Source organism: Dromiciops gliroides, chromosome 4 (genome assembly GCF_019393635.1).
Source record: "Dromiciops gliroides isolate mDroGli1 chromosome 4, mDroGli1.pri, whole genome shotgun sequence".
In the NCBI taxonomy this organism is placed as follows: domain Eukaryota; kingdom Metazoa; phylum Chordata; class Mammalia; order Microbiotheria; family Microbiotheriidae; genus Dromiciops; species Dromiciops gliroides.
The window spans coordinates 104,176,121-104,191,707 of record NC_057864.1 but is presented as its reverse complement, the minus strand read 5'-3'; positions in this window follow the sequence as shown (position 1 = coordinate 104,191,707).

The window sequence follows — 15,587 nt, the reverse complement described above, 5'->3', positions numbered from 1 at the left end:
TTTTTTTTCTTTTTTGAGGTTTTTCTTTTTTGCTCTGATTCTTCTTTCACAACATGACTAATGAAGAAATGTGTTTAATGTGATTGTACATATATAACCTATTTAATATTGCTTGCTGTCTTGGGGAGGGGGGGAGGGAGGGAGAAAAATTTGAAACTAGAAATCTGATAAAAACAAATGTTGAAAACTATCTCTACATGTAACTGGAAAATAATAAAATACTTTTATGAAAAAATTTTTAAAAATAAGGGAAGGGAGCTGGCTTAAAATAAAGGGAAACAACTGGGAAATGGCTAAAAACAAAGTGGCATGCAAATGTAGTAGTATATTATAAGAAAAGATTGTTGCTCATTTGTGTCCAGCTCTTTGTGATTCCATTTGGGGTTTTCTTGGCAAAGATCCTGGAGTGGTTTGTCATTTCTACTGCAGCCCATTTTACGGTTGAGGAAAATGAGGCCAACAGGGTTAAGGGACCTCCCCAGGATCACACAGCTAGTAAGTGTCTGAGACTGGACTTGAACTTAGGAAGATGAGTCTTCTTGACTCCAGGCCTGGCACAATACCAAACTGCCCAAAGAAAGGATACATGGTAAGAATATATGAATGTGAAGAAAAACATGGGTAGACTTGTTGTGGGCCCTGCTTTTGTGTGCAAGAGGGTGTAATTCTTTAAAGAGGAATTCCTAAGAACCCCAACCCCTAACCCAAACCCCGTACCCCATTTCCCCCACCCATAACAGACTTATATGAAAGTCAGTGAGCCAAGCCAGAAAGACAATATGCACAATGACTACAATTATCTACTAGTAGAAATCAAAAGGCCTCAGATTCAATGTTTTGCAATTACAATGACCAAACTTGGCTCTAAGAAAGAGCAGAAACAAATGCCCCAGCCTTTCTTCTTTGCAAAGGTGGAGCACTAAGGGTGTGGAGCGTGGTCTCATGCTGTCAGGCTCAGTTAATGTATTGGTTAGTTTTGCTGGACTGCATTTTTTTCTCTTTCATTTTTAATTTTCATTTTTTGCAGTTTTTGTTGTTGTAAGGTAGGGCCCTCCGGGTAGGGGAGAGGGGAGGAATATATTTGGAAATGAAAGTGGTATTAAAAGATATAAATAAAAAATCATATTGTTAAAAAAAATGAAGAAATTGGACTCTGGCTCCTTTTAGCTCTGAATCTTTGATTCTTTGATTTCCCCATGGGAGATGGCTTAGTCCTTTGAAGGACCTGCTGAGGCCCAGTCCACTCCTGTCTCCCATGACTTTGGTATAGTCTTTTCACACAATGTCTTCCTAGATGCCACACCCAGAACTCCCCATTCCATGCCCAAACCTGCCACCAGGCCAGGCCAGGCCATGTCAGCACATGCCACCTTGAAATAGATTAAGTTTATATTCTGTGATCCTGTGTTGGAAAGCAGTTAATGGAGATGGAAACAGTGGAAAGACCAGGAGTGGACCTTGAGGTCATAGGGCCCCAGTTCCAGTCCCTGCTCTCAGCCACTTCATACTTGCATGACCTTAGACAAATCCCTTAATCTTTCTGGGCCTCAGTGTGCTTATCAGTAAAATAAGGGGGTTTCATTAGATAGTTTCTAAAGGTCCCTTCCAATTTTAGATCTAAGATCCCAACTGTCCATGGAGCTTTGAAGGAGAGAGGGAGAAAGCTAAGAGCAATGGGAGAGGAAAAGCAAGAGCCAAAGCTGTCCTCCCCGCCCAGCCCCCTGGCAGGAGCTGGGGGTGGGGATGTCTGTCTCAGCTGGTGAGTCAGCCAGGGCTACTGTCTCCTCCCTGATTCTCCATTAGGAAATGTTGGGGCCTGTGGTCAGTTAGGCATGTGGAAGCAGATTCTCCATCCTGCTCCCTTTGCCCGGTGCAGCCCCCTGGGAGCGTAGCTCAGGCCCCGGAAGGGCTAGGGACTGCCATGTCTGCACTCTTCTAAGGGATTTACGGAAGAAGGAGCAGCAGCGATCGAATCCAGCCTGGTGGCCTAGCATCAGGAGGATTTGCTTAGTCTTTGTTGAAGGCTTTGCCCCACCCTGTCTATCTGGCACCGTAAATTGTTCTGACAGGCTCCCTTGCAAAAGCGATGATGAGACTCAGCCTGCAGGAACACACCTCCCCAGGATCCCCTCATTCTCCATACCCCACCCTTCCGTTTAGAAAGGAGCTCTTGCCCAGCAGGAGTGCCAAGTCTCCAGCCTTACTTCCCGTGGGGACCGCCTGAAGGAAGCTGGGGTAACTCAGGGTCACATGCACACCAGCTTCCCCTCTGTCCCTGGCCTGGGGTCCAAAAGAGGCCAAATGAGTCCCCTTTCCCAAAGAGAGCTAGGCATGCCCAGCAGCAGCCTTTCAGCCTGGATATGTGGGGAAAGAACCCGGGCTGGCTTCTGGGCATACACTGGTAGAATATGGCTGGGGGAGCACTGTGGTCAACTGGGAATATGAGACAAGGTGGGGAGTGGAATGGGAGAAGAGTTCTCATCCTGAACCTCAGATGGACACCCTGACTTTGATGGATTCGCTAAGGTGCCAGGCTCTGGTGGGTACTAATTGCTAACGTGGTTTTCTTAGCAATTTCAAGTTAATGCCCTGGGCTCGCTCCTCCCATAACCTATCTGTGGCATTCCTTCTCTCTCCAGACCCAAAAGAAATAATTCTTGAGTGTGAGGCCCTCAAGACCTCAGGGTCACTGTTTATGTTTTCAGCAGAGAAAACTGCATCTCAGTGGAGATGAGAAATCATTAATGAAAGTTAACATTGCCAAATTGCTAAGGAGGGGTGCTGGTTAATAAAGCAAGCTTGGTTTCCTTATCTTTAAAATGAGACAACTAGAAAAGGTGACTTTTTTTTTTAAGAGAGGCAATTGGGGTTAAGTGACTTGCCCAGGGTCACAGAGCTAGTAAGTGTTAAGTGTCTGAGGCCGGATTTGAACTCAGGTACTCCTGACTCCAGGGCTGGTGCTCTATCCACTGTGCCACCTAGCTGCCCCTGAAAAGGTGACTTCTAAGGTCTGTTCCAGTTCTAAATCTAAAATGCTAGGGCATTTTTCTTCAGGGTCCCTGAACTATTCCCACCTCTCCTTCTTCTGTCGTTTGCAGCCCCAATACACCCCCCTGCCCCCCGCCCCCCAGGGATCAGCAGTTTCCTTTAGGCCCAGGAAAAGACTCCATTTCTGGTTCTTTGGCCTAAGACACGGGCTTCTCCTCATCCCTTGATGAAAACTCTCCCCTCTTATCCACCACACTTGGGTTTCCTGATCTCTGCAGAGTATAGACAGTTGGATAGTAGAGTGAGGAGAGGGGTTCAGTTAGGATATTGACTCTTGAGCTGAAAATATAAACCAGCCCTTTCCCTGAGGGAATAAGCTGGTCCTGAGGGTTAGACAGGGTGCTCCTCCAGAGGACAATCTGGTGGCGTGTCATAGGCTACCTAGTCCAGTCCCTTCATTTTACAGACGAGGACACAGAGTCCTGCAGAGGTTGTGACCTGCCCAAAGTCACACAGAGAATACATAGTAGAGGCAAGGTTCCCAACTGGGTTCTCCGACTGCCTGGGAATCCAATGATCTTCCCACTGTACCACCGACTCTCTCCCTCATCTACGTGCCCTGCTGCCTGACATAGAGCTTTGAACAAAGTACTCCATTAATGTAGAATTCTACCAAATTCTACATCAGCCTCCTCATATGAACATGTGGTTCTTTGGGGGTCAGCCCTCTTGACATGCCAAGGAGAATGATGAGGGGCAGGTTCTGAACATTTGCATGAAGAGGCTCCAGAGAAGAAAAAAATGACAAAGTGAATTGGAAATTTCATGTGTGTATATTCTCTCTCTCTCTTTTTTTTTGGTGAGGCAATTGGGGTTAAGTGACTTGCCCAGGGTCACACAGCTAGTAAGTGTCAAGTGTCTGAGGCCAGATTTGAACTCAGGTCCTCCTGAATTCAGGGCCAGTGCTCTATCCACTGTGCCACCTAGCCACCCCTTGTATTCTCTCCTCATTGATATAACTGGATCACCCATCCATGTCCTCTCATCCTATCAGCCTCTTGCCTCTGTCCTCCCATAAATCCTCCATAGGGTAGGTGTCTACCCAGAGTAGTAGGGTCATCTTCCAGAGCTCTTAAAGATACTAATAATAGCTAGCATTTATATAATGCTTAAAGAAATTTATATATATACACATACACACATATATACATAGATAGACAGATGGTAGAGACAGATATAGATAGATGATACATAGGTAGAGATAGATAGTCTTGTTTGGTCCTCATGGCAACCCTTTGAGGTAAGTACTCTTATTCCCATTTTACAGATGAGGAAATGAATTGTGAGAGGTTAATTGATTCTTCCAGGATCATAGCCCTCTCAAATGTCTAAGGCAAGATCATGGCCTCCTGACTTTAAGACAGCTAGTTGTTGTAGTGGCTAAAGAGCCATATAAATAATGGGTATTATTCAATTTCTTGACATTACATGGATACCAGGGCAGCTAGGTGGTGCAGTAGATAAAGCACTAGCCCTGGAATCAGGAGGACCTGAGTTCAAATCTGACCTCAGACACTTGACACTTACTAGCTGTGTGACCTTGAGCAAATCACTTCACTCCAATTGCCTTACCAAAAACAAACAAACAAGCAACAACAAACAGACATTACACAGATACCAATGGAGCACACAGGCTATCCATACCTTTTGCTTTCTGCATGACTGATCCACATTGTTTTCCCATCATGCACCTCTCTAATGACAACCTTCAAGGTTGATTTTTAAAAATTTCTATACTAGTTACATAAGCTAATCATCTGCACAAATATCTGTGAAACAATGCTCATAGACCAGTGTCAGAGCTTGAATGGACCTTAGCGAGGTCACCTAGGCTAAGCCCCCAATTTTGGAAATCATATCCAGAGAGGAAATGTTTGTCTTATGCTTCCCTTACCCAAGGAGACAGTAGAAGAACAATAGCTTGTATCCAGATCTCCTAACTCCAAGTCAGTATTCTTTCTGTGGTACTATGTTGCCTCTTGGGGCTGAGGCTCTGGGGTCTTTGGGAGCAAGTTCTAGAAGATGCAGCAGGTTCAGAGGTCCAACGACCTCACAAAGGAGGAAGAGACTCTGGGAGCCCTTGGAGGGTCCCAGATGGTTAGTGGGGAATAGTCCCCAAGAAAGTTCAAGACTCCTGGCCCTGAGATCCAGAGCAGATTGCTCTCACATCCACAGGACTGGAATACTTGCTATTTCTCTGGTGCATCAGGGAAGATAAGGGACTTGTTTCTGACTACTATTTGCTGTCCACATGCTTAAAATCCTTGTTGTTGTTTGTTCTTCATTCTCAAAGAGGACCATGACATCAGGTTGATGTCATGACCTGTACTGAATTGAATTTAAGTGAGGGAGGGCTGTGCAAAGGCACCAACCTGACTCTCTCCTCCAGAGCCACCTGGGTCCAGTGGCAAGATATACATTAGGACGACTGGAGATGGCCCTGGATGTTTAAGGCAATTGGGGTTAAGTGACTTGCCCAGAGTCACACAGCTAGTAAGTGTCTGAGGCAAGATTTGAACTCAGTTCCTCTTGACTCCAGGGCCAGTTCTTTATCCACTATGCTATCTAGCTGCCCCCTTACTCAATAAATTTCCAATGGATGGATCCCTATCACCAACAGGGTCAAATGTAAAATCCTTTGTTTAGAATTTAAAGCCTTTCACAACCTACTTCCTTCCTCCCCATCCACTCTTCCTACGCTGTATTACCTTCCACATAGCCTATGATCCAGGGACACTAGCCTTCTTCCTCTTCTTTGGACTTAATACCATCTCCTAACTTGGCTTTTTCCCTGCTTGTGCTTCTTCCTCACCTCTCCCTCTTGGCTTCCCTCCGGGTCTCCTTCAAAACTCAGCTCCAATTCCAGATTCTGTAAGAAACCTTTCCTATTTCACCATTCCCTTTCCACAGCCAGGGCCTTCCTTCGGAGACTGTCTTCCATTCACAGTCTCTTCTATCAGGTGCTTGCATATTGTTTCTCCCTTTAGTATGTAAGCTCCTTGAGGACATGGACTGCCTTTGCCTTTCTTTGTATCCCCAGCTCTGACCAGGCACATAGTAAGGGTTTTTGCTGTTGTTGGCGATTAGGGTTAAGTGACTCGCCCAGGGTCACACAGCTAGTAAGTGTCAAGTGTCTGAGGCTGGATTTGAACTCAGGTCCTCCTGAATCCAGGGCTGGTGCTTTATCCACTGTGCCACCTAGCTGCCCCATAATAGTAAGGGGTTTTGTTGTTGGCAATTAGGGTTAAGTGACTTGCCCCAGGTCACAGAGCTAGTAGATACTCTGAGTGATCTCCTGACTTCAGGGCTGGTGCTCTATCCACTGTACCACCTAGCTAGCTGCCCTGTAGTAAGAGTTTAATAAATACTTGTTGTTTGGTGGTTTCTTTTGGCAGTCTGGTAAAAGAATATGGGACCATTTTCAAAGTGTTTTTTCAATGTGCAAAATAAAATATATGGGACAATATAAAAATGTGTGTGGGGGCAGCTAGGTGGCACAGTGGATGGAGCATCGGCCCTGGATTCAGGAGTACCTGAGTTCAAATCCGGCCTCAGACACTTAACACTTACTAGCTGTGTGACCCTGGGCAAGTCACTTAACCCCAATTGCCTCACAAAAAAAAAAAAATATGTGTGTGTGTTTTTAAGTTCACAAGCTCCAGGTTAATAGCTCCTGTTCTAGGCAAAAAAAAAAAAGACCTTGCTCTCATTTCCACTCCTACCAAGAGAGGTAGCTAAATCAGATGTGGAATTTCTCCTTCTTAGTGTCTGAGCTGGGCTGAGTGAGGCTAGGCCTGGGGAAAGAGAATGGTTGAGATGAGGATTGTGTTATAGTAGGAAAATGGATCTGGGTTCAAATTCCTGTTCTGTGACTTACTACTTGTTTATTCCTGGGTATGTCATATAGTAGTAGTGGTAGTAGGCCTCCACCAGTGGAGGACGACCATGGATCAGCGCCTTGAAGAGCCACAGGCCACAGTGTGGCTGTGCTGCGCAGTCCGATACGGGAGCCACAGCTCCTGAGTGACTTATAACCGGTAACTGCTGCATCCCATGTTGTATCTACCCCATGAGGAGTAGCTGGAGTGTCCTCTCCAGGGCGCTGGCCTGGGCAGATCAATATGGAAAACAAGCTGTTGCCCATGCAGCAGGTTTTCCCTCTCCGCGACACTGGTGGATCCAAAGGAGAGGCAGAGCCAGTAGAGTTTGGCACCAGTGCCGCTGCATATATATCTTATAACCTCTCTGAATCTAGGTTTCCTCATCTGTGAAATGGAAGAATTGGATTAGATAATCTCTAAGGTCCCTTCCAATGCTCAATCTGATGACCACTTCAGTTTCCTCTTAGCTTTAGAATACTTTATTTGAACGGAAGATATTGGATCGAGTAGCTGGCCTGGAGTCAGGATGAGTCATCTGGTCAGACACTTACCAGCTGTGTGACCCTGGGCCAGTCACTTAAACATGTTGGCCTCAGTTTCTTTATCTGTAAAATGAACTGTAGAAGGAAATGGTAAAACATCTTTGCCAAGAAAATCCCAAATGGGTCACAAAGAGTTGGACATGACTGAAAAATGACTCGCCACCACCACCACCACCAAAAACAACAACAATAAAAGACATTGAAAGACAGAAGTTAGGGATATTAATAAGGGGCTGGATCAGAGAAGATACAACCCTGTTGTACTCTGTCCTAGAGTACTTTATATGACTGCTCAGGGTCAGAGATCAAGGATGCTAGTAAGAGGGATCAGAGGGAACAGTCCTGCTGTACTCTGCCCAAGTCAGACAACATTAGGAGTACCATGTGTCACCTTTTAGGGAGGACCCCCAGAGAAAGATAGCCAGGAAAGAGAGGGGAACAAAGGCCATGATCTTTAAGAATCCATTGAAAGAACTGGAGATGTTTATGTCTAAAGGTAACTAGACTCAGGAGGGACATGATAGTGATCTTCAAATATTTAAAGGTCTGTCATGTGGAAGGGAGATTATATTTGTTCTGCCTGGTCACCTAGGGAAGAACTCAGAGCAATGGGTTTAATGGGTCAGTCTCAAGCAGTGTATTGGGTGGCTTTGCTAAACTGCTTTTTCTCTCTTTTCCTTCTTTGTTCCAAAGGATGGAAGATCTCTGGAGAGAAGAGGAGGGAGGGTTATATTTGGAAGTGAAGGTGATAGGCGATGCAGTGGATAGTGTGTCAGCAGGACCTGAGTTCAAATCTGGCCTCAGACACTTACTAGCTGTGTGACCCTAGGCAAGTCACTAAACCTTGCTGGAGAAGGAAATGGCAAACTACTCCAGTATTTCTGCCAAGAAAACCCCCAATGGGGTCACAGAGTCAGACACGACTAATCAACTAAACAATGACAACAAAATAAAAGCAAAAAGAATCTATGAAAAAAAATTCTAGCTGCCCCCAAATGAAACAGACAACCTCTGAAGTAGTGAGCCACCTGTCATTAAGGATCTTTCAGCAGAAGCTGGATAACCATTTACTGAGGCAGAGGTGGGGGTTCTAAAGAGGGGATGCTGGTTCAGGTTGGACCAAATAATTCAGTATCTTCCAACTATGACATTCCGTGGTTTTAGGGGAGCAAGGGCATTTCTGTGGGGCCCACGATGTGGGGAGATTACTGATGATTGCAGCTCTTCATGCTCCAGCTGTGGCCCTGCAAGCTTGTGACTCAGACCTGCTGTCAGTCTCAGGATGTGCTAGAACAAGTTTGGGGCTTCCATTCCCTTCTCCTCTCCTCTCACACCCCAACTCCACCACTTTAAACAGGCCCAGTGGGTTCTGAGTTTCTTCATATTCACATCAAGGCTTCCCTCCTTCCCACCCTACCCTCCACCCTTCATTTCTTCCCTGGTGGGTCTAGTTAATGTTTGATGGGGCCTATTTCCACCACTGTAGGTAAGGACCCTTCCTCTCTGCCCTCAGGAGAGGTATCCCCAAGGTATGCCCCACTCCCCAGTCAGAGCTGGGACCAAGTTCAAAATAACTAATACTAGCTAGACAAATCATTTAACCATTTGGAACCTCAGTTTCCTTTTCTGCAAAATGGGGAGAATATTTTTACTCTCTAACTCAAAGGGATATTTCTAGTCCCCCAAAATGGAATGGTCTGACTCAAAAGGTGAAAGACTCCCCTTCCTTGGAGGTCTTTAAGTGGAGAGAGAATGAAAGCTCATTCATCATATAGTAGGGATTCCTCTTTCTTTGGGTTGAATTAGATGGCTAGTGAGGTCCCTTCTAACTCAAATTCCAAGATTCTGTGAGTAAAGTGGTTTGTAAGCATCAAAATTCTAGCCAGATGTGAACTGTGAAGGGCCCCAAACAAACATTGCCAGGGAATGCCCAGGAACTTGATGCGATCCTGATGAGCAGCTCTAAAGGCTAAGTGGCTCTGGTGCCAACCTGGTCCAAGGCAGTGCTAGCCAGGCCTTCTCTAGACCAGGGACAATGTGAGGCTGAAACAGCCTTCTATGTATGTTTAGGAGGGTAGGCAGCACACCTAGTATCCAGATCCTAGCTACTTTTCTGGGAAGGGATGGTGGAAGAGAAGGAGGAACACTATCTTATGTGACCTAGAACAGCCTCTCTTTCCCCCCAGGATCCACTGGTGGATCAGAGGGGAAGCATCTTACTGGACTCTGACACACTAGGATGGTGACCACAGACAAGTCTCTCCTTTCTATCTCTGAGCCTCAGTTTCCTTATCTGTAAAACAGGAATGATAAATAACACTCTTACTTGGAGAGCTGTCAAACCTTCAAGCTCTAGAGGTCATGTGGCTTAATGGATAGGGTCCAGGCCTTTTAGTCCAGAAGTCCTGAGTTTGAGTCCTGCCTCAGACCCCACTGCTGTATGATCCTGGACAAATGGATTCATTTCTTAGTGTCCCCAGCAACTCATGGAGACTCCAGAGTCAGTGATATTTCTACTGTACCGTGATGAAGTTGTGCCTGGAAGGTTCTATCAAGGGGTCACCTTAGCTGTCCACTCTCTAATCCCATTATTCCTCAACTCTCACTGTCCTGGGAAAGCTGTGGGTGGAGATATTAGCCAGAGCTCCTTTGGCTTTCTTCGCAATAGCCTCATTAGGTGGGTAGTAAAAGCACTATTATTCCTAAGGTATAGGTCCATGCCTTTTCTGATCAGGTAATTTTCTTGCTCAAAAACCTTGGGTGGGGTGCAGCTAGGTTGCACAGTAGATAGAGCACTGGTCCTGGATTCAGGAGGATCTGAGTTCAAATCCAACCTCAGACACTTGACACTTACTAGCTGTGTGACCCTGGGCAAGTCACTTAACCCCGATTGCCTCACCCCCCCCCAAAAAAAAAAAAGCCTTGGGTGGCCCCCTTGAGGGATAAAATATCAACTCTTCAGCTTGTCATTTAAAGAAGTCTGGCTCTGGAATTGGAGGGTCCCAATTCAAACCCTGCCAGCTTGGATAAGTCCCAGGGCCTCAGTTTTCTCATCTACAAAATGGTGTGATTGGACTTGGCCTTTGAGGTCCTTTCCAGCTGAACACCTAGCCTTATTTCATGTTATTTCCTTCTTATACTAAACTTTCCAGTCAGGCTGGACGACTTCCCCTCCCCTGAACTCAGCATTCCATCTCCACCTTTATACTTTCACAGAGGCTGTCCTCCTCACCTCCTCGCCTGCCCCTCCACCCGCATGCCTAGAATACATTCCCTCCCTCTTCACTTCTGCCTCTTACAATGCTCGGCTTGCTTCAAGGTTCAGCTTGGGGGCTACCTTCTTCATGTCTTCCATGATCCCACCAGTTGTCAGTGTTCTCTCTTCAAATGATCATGTCTGTATTTGTTTACAGTTATCTCCCAGAAGAATGTAAATTTCTTAAGGGTAGGAACTGTCTCCCTTCTTTGTATCTCTAGTACCTATCTTAGTGCCTTACCCATTGTTGGGGTTTAGTCTGTTCAGTCATGTCTGACTCTCTGTGACCCCATTCAGGGTTTTCTTGGCAGAGATACTGGAGTGGTTCTCCAGCTCATTTTTCAGATGAGAAAACTGAGGCCAACAGGGTTAAGTGACTTGCCTAGGGTCACACAGCTAGTGAGTGTCTGAGACTGGACTTGAACTCAGGAAGATGAGCCTTCCTGACCCCAGGCCTGGCACTCTACCCACCTAGCTAGGCAATTAATCAATGGTTGTTGAATTTTATTGTATTATCACCATTTCACTGACTAAAGAGACTGAGTCTCAGAGATGAAGTGATTTTAAGCATGGCTACACAACTAGTAAGAATCCATTCAGGTACAGGTTGGACTAGATGGTCACCATGGTCCCTTTTAAATCTCAACTTCTGTGATTTTGAGAGCCTGGATTCAAGTCTGGGTCTCCCGGTTCTAAATCCTCAACACTTTGTAAATTAGATGTCTAAGTTACCACCATGGTCCCCATGACCCCTACTGCAGGCTACGCTGCAGAGGTGTGAGGGAATTGAGAGGGAATGGAGCAGCAAGTGGTTCATTGTGGGAACTGAATGAACCCCACTGACTCCATCTTGTGACTCAGTTCTGGAGCTAGTGCCCTTTGTATTCAATTATGGGTCTTGTCCAATTTATGTCCTGGGAGAAAACTTCATTCAATTGTGGGAAAACCTTATTGCATTGTTTGAACTTAGTCCTGTTAGCCTGGTAAGCTGGACCACCTCTACCTGCTGCTACTCTGACTAAAGCCAGGTTATGCTGACCAGAAGCCCAGTCAGATCCAAAGATCAATACAAGGACTTTTCTTGCATTTGTACATCTCAAGCAAACCATATGTCTTATCTGAAAACTGGCCCTGTACTGATCAAGCAATTATTGTTTCCATGTTGCTTTTTAAAAAAAATCCAACAAATCCTTATTAAGCACCTGCTGTATACAAGGGCACAGTGCTGGCTGCTGGGGACACAAAGACATTGCATCTCCATTACTTTGGTGACTGGGGAAGTTCCTTTGATTATTCACAAACACTTGGGAGAAGCAGGACACCTCCTTTTCTGAATTTAGAGAATTGCACCTGTTTACTCTCCTCTTCCCAACTTGGAAAGTCTCTAATCTTTCCTCCAATTAGAAATCAAATTACCTAATGTTGCATTGTTTCCTTTTAATGAATTTGTCTTATTTGAACAATTGTTTTGAATGGATAAAAGTCTGCCTCCCCCCTACCCCTTATTCAGGGTCCAGCCTTAAGCTTGAGGAGGTCTATCTTGATTTCTTATGCAATTGGCATGCATTGCTTAATAAATTGATAGACTCAGAAGCTCAAACCTATGTTTCCTCAGTCATTTCATTTTTTACCCACCAGGGGTGCTAAACACACCACTGGCTGCACACGCCATTCTTTTTAGACTTTTTTTTTTTTTTTTTTTTTTTTTTTTTTTTTGAGGCAATTGGGGTTAAGTGACTTGCCCAGGGTCACACAGCTAGTGTTAAGTGTCTGAGGCCGGATTTGAACTCAGGTACTCCTGACTCCAGGGCCGGTGCTTTATCCACTGCCATTCTTGATTAAAATGTAATTAGGAAATATTTAATAAGACTTAATAATAAATAGAATAGAATAGAATAGGAGATGATGTTCAACTGGTTTTCTAAGTCAATATGCTGTTGGCAGGGATCCTTATGTATAGTTTAGTGGCCCCATTTCTGTTTGAGTTTGACACCAATGGGTTATAGTGACTGTACAAGCCCCACATGCTGGAATTCACTTTCTCCAAACAAAAGGGTGGAGAAGTATCTTGATTCCCCATAGGCATCATAACCATGCTCTAATAGGCTCTGCATGCAGCGGGAGCCTACCCTAGGCCTTGGACACCTGCCTATTTAATGCCCAACAGTGAGATGAAGAGATGCCCCTGGGCAGAGAGCTCTCTCACCTATCTCCACCCTAGAGATGGACTAAGGCCTATTGTGTGCCAACCTGGATTGATGCCATGGCCCTTACCTGCCAGGTGCAGGGGACAGAGATCTGAAGGGCCAGGAGCTCCAGGAAATTGCCAGTTTACTGGGACAGATACTACTGAGTGGTCAGTCTCCTCTTCACCCAGATGGAGGGAACTCCAAGTTCTATTGGCCCCAAATTCAACCTTGCCCATATTGAAGGTAGGAAAAAGACAGACACAGGGACCATCCAACCCATTTTATAAAGGGACACCAGGATCCAAGCTAGGAAAATAACCAAGCCTAAATAACACAGGAGAGGAAATGACCTGAAAACAGTATCAAAGAGTTTAGAGCTGAAAGATTCTTTAGAGATTATCTAGAGCAGGGGTTCTTAACCTGGGGTCCATGGATATATTTGAGGGGCTTCATGAACTTGGATAAGAAAAAACTATTTTATTTTCACAAACCTCTAACTGAAATGTAGTATTTACTTCAATTATAAATGTACCACAGGGGCAGCTAGGTGGCATAGTGGATGGAGCACTGGCCCTGGAGTCAGGAGTACCTGAGTTCAAATCCAGTCTCAGACACTTAACACGTACTAACTGTGTGACCCTGGGCAAGTCACTTAACCCCAATTGCCTCACCAAAAAAAAAAAAATGTACCACAGTAGTACTAGGCTTTGTCAGACTTGCCCAAGAAAGGTTAAGAGCCCCTGATGTAGAACAACATCATTTTACAAAAGAGGAAACTGAGCTACAGCTCAAGGAAGTGACTTGCCTAAGGTCATCCAGATAATAAAGAACAAAGCTGGAATTTGTTCCAATCCAACATGCTCTTCACTGCAGCAGACTGAACCAAGGAGTCCCACCTCCCAGCTCAAGCATCAGTCCACCAGATTGCTTTTCCCTGAAATGGACAATCCCAGGCCCAAGGCACTGAAGCCTGGTCCATTCTCTTTGCAGGGAAATTTTTGCTGCTTGGATGTTTCTCCTGCACTAGGTGTTTGCTCTGTCATTACCAGATTTGCTGAGGAGACACTGACCCCCTGCTCTTTCCTCCTTCCCTCTCTCCCTGGTAGCCCAGACAGCAGCAAGGGAATTGTTTTTGAGAGCCAATGAACAGAAGCCTCCTGACCTTGAGGAGGAATGTGCAAAATGTCTGTGGCAGAAAACAGCCATCCCCCACCTGGATCCAGGAATGTGGGCTCTCTCCTTGCCCCCAGCTCCCTAGGGGAGGAGAGAGACAGGGAGGAAGTGGACTCCTGAGACAGAAGAGAATCACTGAATTTCAAAATGGGAGGGGGGCTTAGGGACCGTCCAAAATCCAACACCCTCATTTGACAAAGGCAGAAATAAGTAATAGGAAACTCAGAGCCAACACAGTGCAGTAGAAAGAACGCTCATCTTGGAGTCAGAAGATCAGAGTTTCAACATTTAATAGTAGTTTAGTAACTCAAGGCAAGCTCTGACATTCATTTACTGAGCTAGTCCCCTCCCTCTCAGCCTCAGCTGCCTCAGCTGCCTCAGCTGTAAAATGGGATAATATAAGGGGCATTACCTAGCTCACAGAGTTGTTGCTTTTTTTGTTTGGTTTTGGTGAGGCAATTGGGGTTAAGTGACTTGCCCAGGATCACACAGCTAGTAAGTGTCAAGTGTCTGAGGCCGGATTTGAACTTAGATACTCCTGAATGCAGGGCTGGTGCTTTATCCACTGCACCACCTAGCTGCCCCCAGAGTTGTTGCTTTTGAGGAGAACTTTTGTAAGCCTTAAGATGCCATGGAAATGTGACAGAGCACTTAAAAGTTTAGGCAATTCCTTTGAAAGCCTTCCAGCTACGTAGTGATCTTCCCCACTCAGTAACAACCTATCTCCTCAGGCCTCCCATAACACTTGGTTTTGTACCTCTCTGGGGTACTTCAATCAGTCAGCAAGCATTTAAAAAGAACCTACTATGTGCTATATAGTGCACTACACCGGGATACGTGAAACCATCAAGGAGCATTTTTAAAGCACCTCCTATGTGCTTCATAGTGTGCTATACTTTTCTGGATACTGGGGATTCAAAAACAAAAATAAAACCTTGTGTCCTCAGTAGTAAATGACTTTAGTAATGTATTGTTTGATAAACCCAAAGACTCCAGCTTCTGGGATAGGAACTCAGTATTTGACAAAAACTGTTGGGAAAGCTGGAAAATAGGATGGCAGAAACTAGGCATAGATCAACATCTTACACCTTATACTAAAATAAGGTCAAAATTGGTACATTATTTAGACATAAAAGGTGTTACCATAGGTAAATTAGGAGAGGAAGGAATAGTCTACCTCTCAGATTTATGGAAAGGAGAACAGTTTATGATCAAACAAGAGACAGAGAATATTATGAAATGCAAAATGGATGACTTTGATTACATTAAATTAAAAAGTTTTTGTACAGACAGAAGCAATGGATCCAAAATTAGAAGGGAAGCAGAAAGCTGGGAAACAATTTTTATAGCCAGTATTTCTGATAAAGGCCTCATTTTTTTTTTTTTTTGCTGGGCAATTGGGGTTAAGTGACTTGCCCAGGGTCACACAGCCAGTAAATGTTAAGTGTCTGAGGTCGGATTTGAACTCAGGTACTCCTGAGTCCAGGGCCGGTGCTCT